Raw genomic sequence first — 8,687 nt, 5'->3', positions numbered from 1 at the left:
TTATAGCAATGTATCAGTTATTTCTAAGTTAGTTTGAAATAAGATAAATTAGGTTAAAACAAATATACACTTTTTATATATTTATAGGATCTGGATCTAAATATTTAATTAATGAGACAAATTCAGACTTGAATTCCAAAATAAGGCATTTTTTTAAAAAATGGAGGAATGATAGTCTCCTTCTGCTATCTTTTGCTTGGCAGAGAAAAAGGGAGCAAACCAAAATTAAAAGTGATTACTTTTGATTACTTACTCAAAAGTTTGGCATGAAAATAATCTCCTCAGGAGAAGGAATAATGAGTTGAGTAGGCAATTAAATTATCATTTAATGTTTTCCCTTTGGAAAGAATTTACAAAGAAAAGCAGCTCATTAAATCTCTGACTAAATACTAAGTCAGGTTTAATGGAAAAGTCTGTTTGTGTAACCACCTTGCAGATTAAGAAAAGGATGCCAAGGAAAAGTAAACAGACTCTCTCATTCAAGTTATATCAACCAAGAATTGCTGCAATTTTAGTTTTATGGAGCACTTTGGTGAAACTTTTCCAGAATCGCTTTTTAATATCTATCTATCTATCATCTATCTATCTATCTATCTATCTATCTATCTATCTATCTATCTATCTATCTATCTATCTATCTATCATCTATCTATCTTATTCCCGTTTAGTGTCTCATCTTAGGATATGGACATCCTGGTGCTATAAAATTTGTATTCATATGTGCATTCTGAACTTTACCTGTACAAATCAAGTCAAATTAGGAAATTTGCTCCATTTCCACATACTGTATGTTTTAGTTATACAGTATATGTGTTGCTGCTTTGGTATAATGTACTTCAGGCAAAGGAAGCAGCAAGGTCACTAGATGTTAGGTTCGGGAAGTAACGAGGCTGGAGACCAGGGTAGTGACAACAGCTCTTTAATATAGGGTGAACCCAGCAACGGCTGGGGCCAAAAACCTCTCCTTTTATACAGTTCTGCTGGAGGCTTCGTCCAATCAGCAACGTGCTGATTTCCCGCTCAAATATTTAAAGGCACAACTGTTAATACATAACACTCCTCCCCTCCCAGAAAACACTTGGTCTTATTTACATATTTATTCACATGTTATTTTTCGACGTAGTCACGCAAATAACCTGGGCGTCTCCTAGTTCTTTCTGACCTGCGCGGTTCAGTTCTGGGTGGTGTTTTGAGCTGGTCGGAGGGGCTGTTTTCTCCTCCCAGCTCTTTCTCTAGGCCATCGGGCTCTGGATTATTGGCCGACTCTTTTCTTGGCCATCCGGCCTTGGATTAATTTTGAATTTTCCTTGCTGTTTCCCTCGGGGACCTGATGGCGTCGCTGGAACTCTGGAACCTCAGCTAAGTCTTGCGCCTCCCCCGGGTCATTGTCAGCTGTGGATTCAAAGTGGTATTGGTCATTACCTGTCTCTGTTGGTTTGGTTTGGTCAGTTATTCGTTTCCTTAACTGATCTATGTGGCGCCGCCACACTCGGTTGTCTGGTAGCTCTACCACGTACGATTTTGGCCCTGTTACTTTGTTACTTGTCCGGCGACCAACTCGGGCCGTCCCCATAGTTTCGGGCCCACACCCGGTCGCCTATGCTCATTTCTCTTGTTTTTTCTAGCTCCCCCTTGTAACCCTCGGGTGTGTAATGTGGGTTCAAACGGTCAAGTGGGCACCGGAGTTTTCGTCCCATTAGCAATTCGGCTGGGCTTTTTCCCGTGGCTGTGCTTGGGGTTCTGTGCTGGACGGCTAGGAAAAAGTCTATTTTCGTTTGCCAGTCACCTGGCTTGAGCCTGGACAATGCCTCCTTAGCGCTCCGGACGGAACGCTCTGCAAGGCCATTCGCCGCAGGGTGGAAAGGTGCAGAGAGGGCATGTCGGATGCCTTCCTCTGCCAGGTACTCTTCAAACTGGGCTGCCGTGAATTGGGGCCCATTGTCGGACACCAGAGTGTCCGGCAACCCGTGAGTTGCGAATAGGTGGCGCAGGGTTGCGATTACTGCTTCGGCTGTGGTGGACTTCATAAGTATGATCTCTAACCATTTGGAAAATGCGTCCACCACCACTAGGAACGTTTGGCCGTGAAAGGGGCCAGCAAAGTCAATGTGGATTCTTGACCAAGGCCCTTGGGGCTTTTCCCATTCTCTGACTGGGGCTGTTGGGGGTAGCGGTCTGGACTCTTGGCAAGCTTGGCATTTCCCTACCCTCTCAGCAATCTCTGCGTCCATGAGTGGCCACCATACATAGCTTCTAGCTAACCCCTTCATCCTTACGATGCCTGGGTGACCCTCGTGGAGGAGGTCCAATACCTTGCCCCTTAACTTAGCAGGAATTATTACACGATCACCCCATAACAGGCACCCCCCTTGAGCCGAGAGCTCATCACGTTTCTTAACAAATTCTTTGAACCGTTCGCCCGGCGCAGCGGGCCACCCTCTCTGTACCCAACCGGTACAGTCCTTAACACAATGTCGGTATGATGCCCGAGCCACTTCCTTTGATGTGACTGGGCCAGAGTCCAACGAGTCAATAAGGAGGATGGGTGTCCCGGAGTGGGGTCTTGATCGCCCTGGCAGTGGGCATCGGCTCAATGCGTCTGCATGCCCCACTTCTTTCCCGGTCGATGCTGCAGCTTGTATGAGTAAGCGGCTAAAATATAGTCCATCGAGTCAAGCGTGGCGAAAGTGCCACAGGCGTTGGCGGTCGCCAGCCAGTAATCCCAGTAACGGTCTGTGGTCAGTCACGATTTCAAAATTCCGCCCAAAGACATACTCATGGAATTTTTGACCCTGATACAATGGCTAATGCTTCTTTGTCTAATTGGCTGTAGTTCCTCTCTGGGAGGACATCGTTCTAGAGTAGAACGCTATAGGGGCTTCTGTGCCGTTTGAAGTCTATGGCTGAGTACAGCCCCACCCCATAAGGGGACGATCGCAAACCAGCACTAGGGGTAGTGAGTCGTGATATTGGATGAGCAGGCTATCACTTGAGAGCAGGTTCTTTACTGCTTCAAAAGCCCTATTTTCTGACTTTCCCCAAGACCAAACAGTATTTTTCCCTAAGAGCCTATGCAGCGGTTCCATAGCAGTTGCTTTGTTCTTTAAAAGACCGCGTAAAATTAACCAATCCCAGGAATGCCTGCAGCTCTGCTTTGTTTTTGGGCGCTGGAGCCTTCCTAATTGCCTTAACTTTGCTCTCAGTAGGGTGAATTCCTTTCTTGTCTATCCGGTAGCCCAAGAAATCGACCGATTCGACCCCTATCTGACATTTATTTGTCTTGACTTTTAATCCGGCTGTCCGGAAAATGCTCAAGACCTTTCTTAACCGCTCCCCCAATTCCTCCATGTTTTCCCCTGAAATTAGGACATCATCGAAGTAGGGAACTACCCCTGGGAGCCCTTGCAGTAGTCGTTCCATCAGGTTTTGGAACAGCCCTGGTGCCACACTAACCCCAAATTGCAATCGGGTGCACTTGAATGCCCCTGTGCGTCACAATCGTTTGGGCTTCGGCTGTGCGGGCGTCTACTGGCAGTTGTTGGTAGGCTTGGGCCAAGTCTAACTTTGCAAAGACTTGCCCTTGCCCCAAGGAGTGCAATAAATGTTGCACTACGGGAACCGGGTATGCGCTTTTCTGTAAGGCTTTGTTAAGCGTCGCCTTGTAGTCAGCGCAAATTCTAATTGACCCGTCCGATTTGATGGGGTGACGATTGGCGTCTCCACTTTGCGTGATCGACTGGCACCAAGACCCCCTGATTTATGAGCTTGTCCAGCTCCTTATCAATTTTTGGTTTTAGGGCAAAAGGGACTCTCCTCGCCTTAAGCCTAATGGGGGCTACCTGGGGGTCTAAGTTGAAGGAAATAGGGGTCCCCTTGTACTTGCCCAGGCAGTCCTTGAAGACATCTTGAACTCGTTAAAGAGAATGTCTTTCAAATTGCAGTCACTTCTGTAGATGCCAGTCACTCCCATGCCCAGGGCACGAAACCAGTCTAGTCCCAACAGACTGGGCAGAGTTCCTTCGACGATCGTGATGGGCAGGGTCTTTTTATGAGGGCCGTACTCGACTCGGACGGAGGTGGTCCCTCGAACAGGGATGCGATTTCCCTGGTAGTCGTGCACTCGTAGCCGCTGTGCTTGCAGATGGCGCTCCGCGACGGACGGCAGCGACTTCGCCAGGGTGTCCCAGGACATGATGGTGATCGCTGATCCCGTGTCCACTTCAAGCCTGCACCGTACTCCCTCGATCTTGGGCTTTGTGAAAATCTTCTTTCCACTTTGGTTGAGGCGCGCCTATAATGACAGTCGTTTGGTTAGACTTGCGCCTTTCTTGTTTGAACCAATCGCGGGCCGCCTTTCCGGTTCCAGCGTTTTGATTGGCCGATTTGAATTTTCGGCGGGAAGGTTGGGCGCTCTGCAAACCTGAGCTAAGTGTCCTTTCTTCCCACACCGCCGGCATGTTGCGTCTTTAAACCTGCAGCGTTGGCGCTGATGCTGCCCTCCACAGCTTCCGCTTTTCGTCACGGTCCTCCGTGTCGCGTTTCTCGTCCGGCAGACCCTTCCTCATCCTCGCCTCACCTTCGGATTCGGACTGAATCTCCTCCTGGTGTACTGGCGTTGGCTTTGCGCCGCCTTGGATTGAAGAGGCTTTTGCAGAGTCTCTGCTGCTTTAGTAGACATTTCGTGTGCTCTGGCCTCGTCCAGAGCGGTGGCTAGTGTCAGGTTGCTCCTGGCTAGCAGTCGTCGCCGTAGGCGGATGTCCTTGACCCCTCGGATGAGTTGCTCAAGTAGCACTTCGTCTAAGTCTCGGTATCCGCAGTCCTTGGACGCTCTTCTTAAAGCGGCCATGTAGTCACCGATGGACTCGCCCTCCATCTGTCTACGTTCTCCGAATTCAAACCGCTGCACGTATTTGGACGGCGTCGGTGCGAAATGGTTCTTCAGCAAAGTCTGCAGAGTCGGCCACGATACCGATTGTATCGGCGTTGGCTCTGCCAGGGCTTCCGCAATCTCGATTACCTCCGGCCCGCAATGGCTTAGGAAGTAAGCCCGCTTGCGGTTATCAGGATCCTGTAGTTCGTTGGCTTCTAGAAAGCTTTCGAAACGGGTCATATATGTTCCCCATTTCTCCTTGCCCGGGTTGTACGGTGCGGGTGGCGTGTTTGCCATTTCCGCGTTTCTGCCCTGAGTTTGCTGGGTTCGGAACTAGCGTGCTTCAGCTCGGTTCTGGTTCTCTTTTAGCCTCGAGATCCCACCTTCGTCGCCAATGTTAGGTTCGGGAAGTAACGAGGCTGGAGACCAGGGTAGTGACAACAGCTCTTTAATATAGGGTGAACCCAGCAACGGCTGGGGCCAAAAACCTCTCCTTTTATACAGTTCTGCTGGAGGCTTCGTCCAATCAGCAACGTGCTGATTTCCCGCTCAAATATTTAAAGGCACAACTGTTAATACATAACACTAGACCTCCATGCCTTGAGTGGAAATGTTATTAGGATTTTTCGGAATTCAAGAAACTTCATCTATATTTTATTGGCATCAGGTACAAGAGCTAGAAGCATGCTTTCCATATTTAAAATTGGAGATTGCCAGAAATTTAAGTTCTGCACCAAGTACCTTGTTTTTTACATTTCAGTTCTTATAGTTGTGAATATGTACCTCTGTAATGGGTCGAACTGAAACAATAGTTCTATATAACAACAACAACAACAATAATAATATCAAAGTTGGAAGGGACCTTGGAGGTCTTCTAGTCCAACCCCCTGCCCAGGCAGGAAACCCTACACCATTTCAGACAAATGGCTATCCAACATCTTAAAAATTTCCAGTGTTGGAGCATTTACAACTTCTGCAGGCAAGTTGTTCCACTGATTAATTGTTCTGTCAGGAAATTTCTCCTTAGTTCTAGGTTGCTTCTCTCCTTGATTAGTTTCCACCCATTGCTTCATGTTCTATCCTCAGGTGCTTTGGAGAATAGTTTGACTCCCTCTTCTTTGTGGCAACCCGAGATATTGGAACACTGCTATCATGTCTCCCCTAGTCCTTCTTTTCATTAAACTAGGCATACCGAGTTCCTGCAACTGTTCTTCATATGTTTTAGCCTCCAGTCCCCTAATCATCTTCGTTGCTCTTCTCTGAACTCTTTCTAGAGTCTCTACATCCTTTTTACATTGTGGCGACCAAAACTGAATGCAATATTCCAAGTGTGGCCTTACCAAGGCATTATAAACTGGTATTAACACTTCACGTGATCTTGATTCTATCCCTTTGTTTATGCAGCCCAGAATTGTGTTGGCTTTTTTGGCAGCTGCTGCACACTGCTGGCTCATATCTAAATGGTTGTCCACTAGGACTCCAAGATCCCTCTCACAATTGTCCTAATGAGATTTACATGAACAAGGAATTGGAGGGAGATGGTTTTCAATCCCCTTCCATAATGGTTCTGGAAAGTGTGGGAATTTCCTCTCCTTGGGCAGTCTTTCCCGGGAGCAGATTTTGAGGGCGCCTGGGAATTGCAGGGTAGACTAAACCTGCTTATACTGTGATGAATTGATTTAAAGTGTGAAAACTTAGACAAAGTTTAAGATAACGAGACAGCTGGTTTCAATACTCCACAAAAATGCAAACACCGACTTAAAACTATTGGTATCTACTTGAACACTTTTTTTGCTGATCCCAAAGTAGTCACTTCCTTTGGATGTAGACCAGTGGTGAAATCCTACTGGTTCAGGCGAACCAGTAGTGATAAAATCTCCCGGTTTGGCAAACCAATAGTGAAAAAAAGCTACTGGTTGGTCCGAACCGGTATCTCCGATGATCAGCTGTGCCGTGCGATTTGTATGGAAATCCTGCGGCACAGCTGTTCCCCCCCAGCTGTTCTACTTACCTTCAAACGCCTCCTTTTTCCACATGAAACATGCGTTTGGTGCGCACTGTGCATGCATGCGCATGTGTTTGGTGTGTGCTGCGCATATGCACACACCACGCATGTGCAGGCAGTGAACCAGTGGCGTCCGGCGGAGGATCTGCATTCATAGGAGGGTCCATTTGTTACTTTATCACTCACTTCAGCAAAATTAAAATAAAATGGCTTTTTCACACATACAAAAAAGGACAAGCTGATTTTGAATTCTAAATGAACCTAGAAGGACCTGTGAAGTTGGGGTCAGCTATCTTATCCTGGGCAGGAATACGCAGTTCATTATAAATAAAGGAGGCTGGCAAACCTCATTTTTAAAATCTTGCATTAGAACTGCAAATTTTAATTGGCTTCCACTTCTCAGCAAGTTAAATTTATTCTGCAGCAAAGCTATGGCCGCCTCTGCAATCACAGAAGCAGCACTATAGAACTGCACACATCTTGCAAATTACAGCAACCACATAAAGAAAGGCTAATTTTACGGCTGATTCCCACCAAGAGTGCCATCCCAAGGGTAGGCAGATTCTGACCAACTGGGAAAGCCTCATAGGCCCCCATTCACTCATATGTTTTGCCCTACTTCTCATTGTGGAACTGTAGCTTACTAGTGTGTACAAGAAAGTACATAAACGCTTAGGGCTAAACACAGTTGAACTTTACTACGTGCATGATTATATCCAAAGGCAACTGGACTTGGGTTTTTCCTTGAAGACGTTTCATTTCTCATCCATGAAGATTCTTTGGTTCTTGGATGAAGAACTGGAGGGAATTGAAAAAGCTCCTTAGATCAGAAGTGAGAAGTCTTCAAGAAAAAAAACGAAGTCTAGTTGCCTTTTGAAAAAGCACTTTTTGAACAATCATGACCTGGATGACCGAATCTCCATGGAGCAAAGCCATGAATTTTTCTGGTATATTTGCTGCATGCATAAAATGTAAAGACTATATTATAGTTTAGATCTGCAAGACCTCCTACTGTATCTAGTCACTTTCCATGTACAAATATTCTTTGCAATGGATAATTGTGAGCGGATATTTTTTCTCCTTTTTACTGGTCATATCACTTTTTTTTCAATGCCATTGTAACTTCAAACGGTCATTAAATAAGTCAACTGTACTGTTTTTTACTTTACTATTTTTTGCAATGTTTTGAATCTGTACTCTATATCCCATAAAGGGAAACACACTGCTTGAGTGATGCAAACATCTCCATAAAAATTCTCCATGCCTCCCCTCAGAATAACCTTTGAACGCTTTTTCAGAACTTTTCATCTAAAAATAGTAAAATCAGGATTAGACTCCGCCAAGTCTCATCGGTCTATTTACAAATTAAAATAGTCAAATCTTCATTCAGTGTAAGCATGTCCAGCATTACCCCACTCTTGCAGATGGAAGGAAAAGACTAAATGGAAATTCAATTAGGATTACATATTAAACGTCAGGTAACATCTGAACTCAGGACTTTTTTGACTCACAATCAGTAGCACAGTCATCTTTTTCTCTCTTTATTATTTTCAGTATGTACCTTCCATTACCTGCTAGCTAAGCTGGGAAAGGTTTTAAGAAACAAGATTCCTTCTTTTGCCACAACAGTGGCTTCTGTCTCAACTTGCAGAAAAATTATTAGTTTGATTAAACAGATATATCAAAAGCATGTTAGGTCCTTTGTCCAACTTGTTGAAACCCCCAAGATAACTTGCTAGTCTTAGAAACATCCTCCTCTATCATTGTATTTGAACTGTTTAAATTTTATGAGAATTCTCTGTGATGGACTTA

The sequence above is a fragment of the Ahaetulla prasina genome, chromosome 1 (assembly GCF_028640845.1).
Source record: "Ahaetulla prasina isolate Xishuangbanna chromosome 1, ASM2864084v1, whole genome shotgun sequence".
NCBI classification, from domain to species: Eukaryota; Metazoa; Chordata; class Lepidosauria; order Squamata; family Colubridae; genus Ahaetulla; species Ahaetulla prasina.
The sequence above is the reverse complement of the archived record's forward strand: the minus strand, read 5'-3'. Positions refer to the sequence as shown.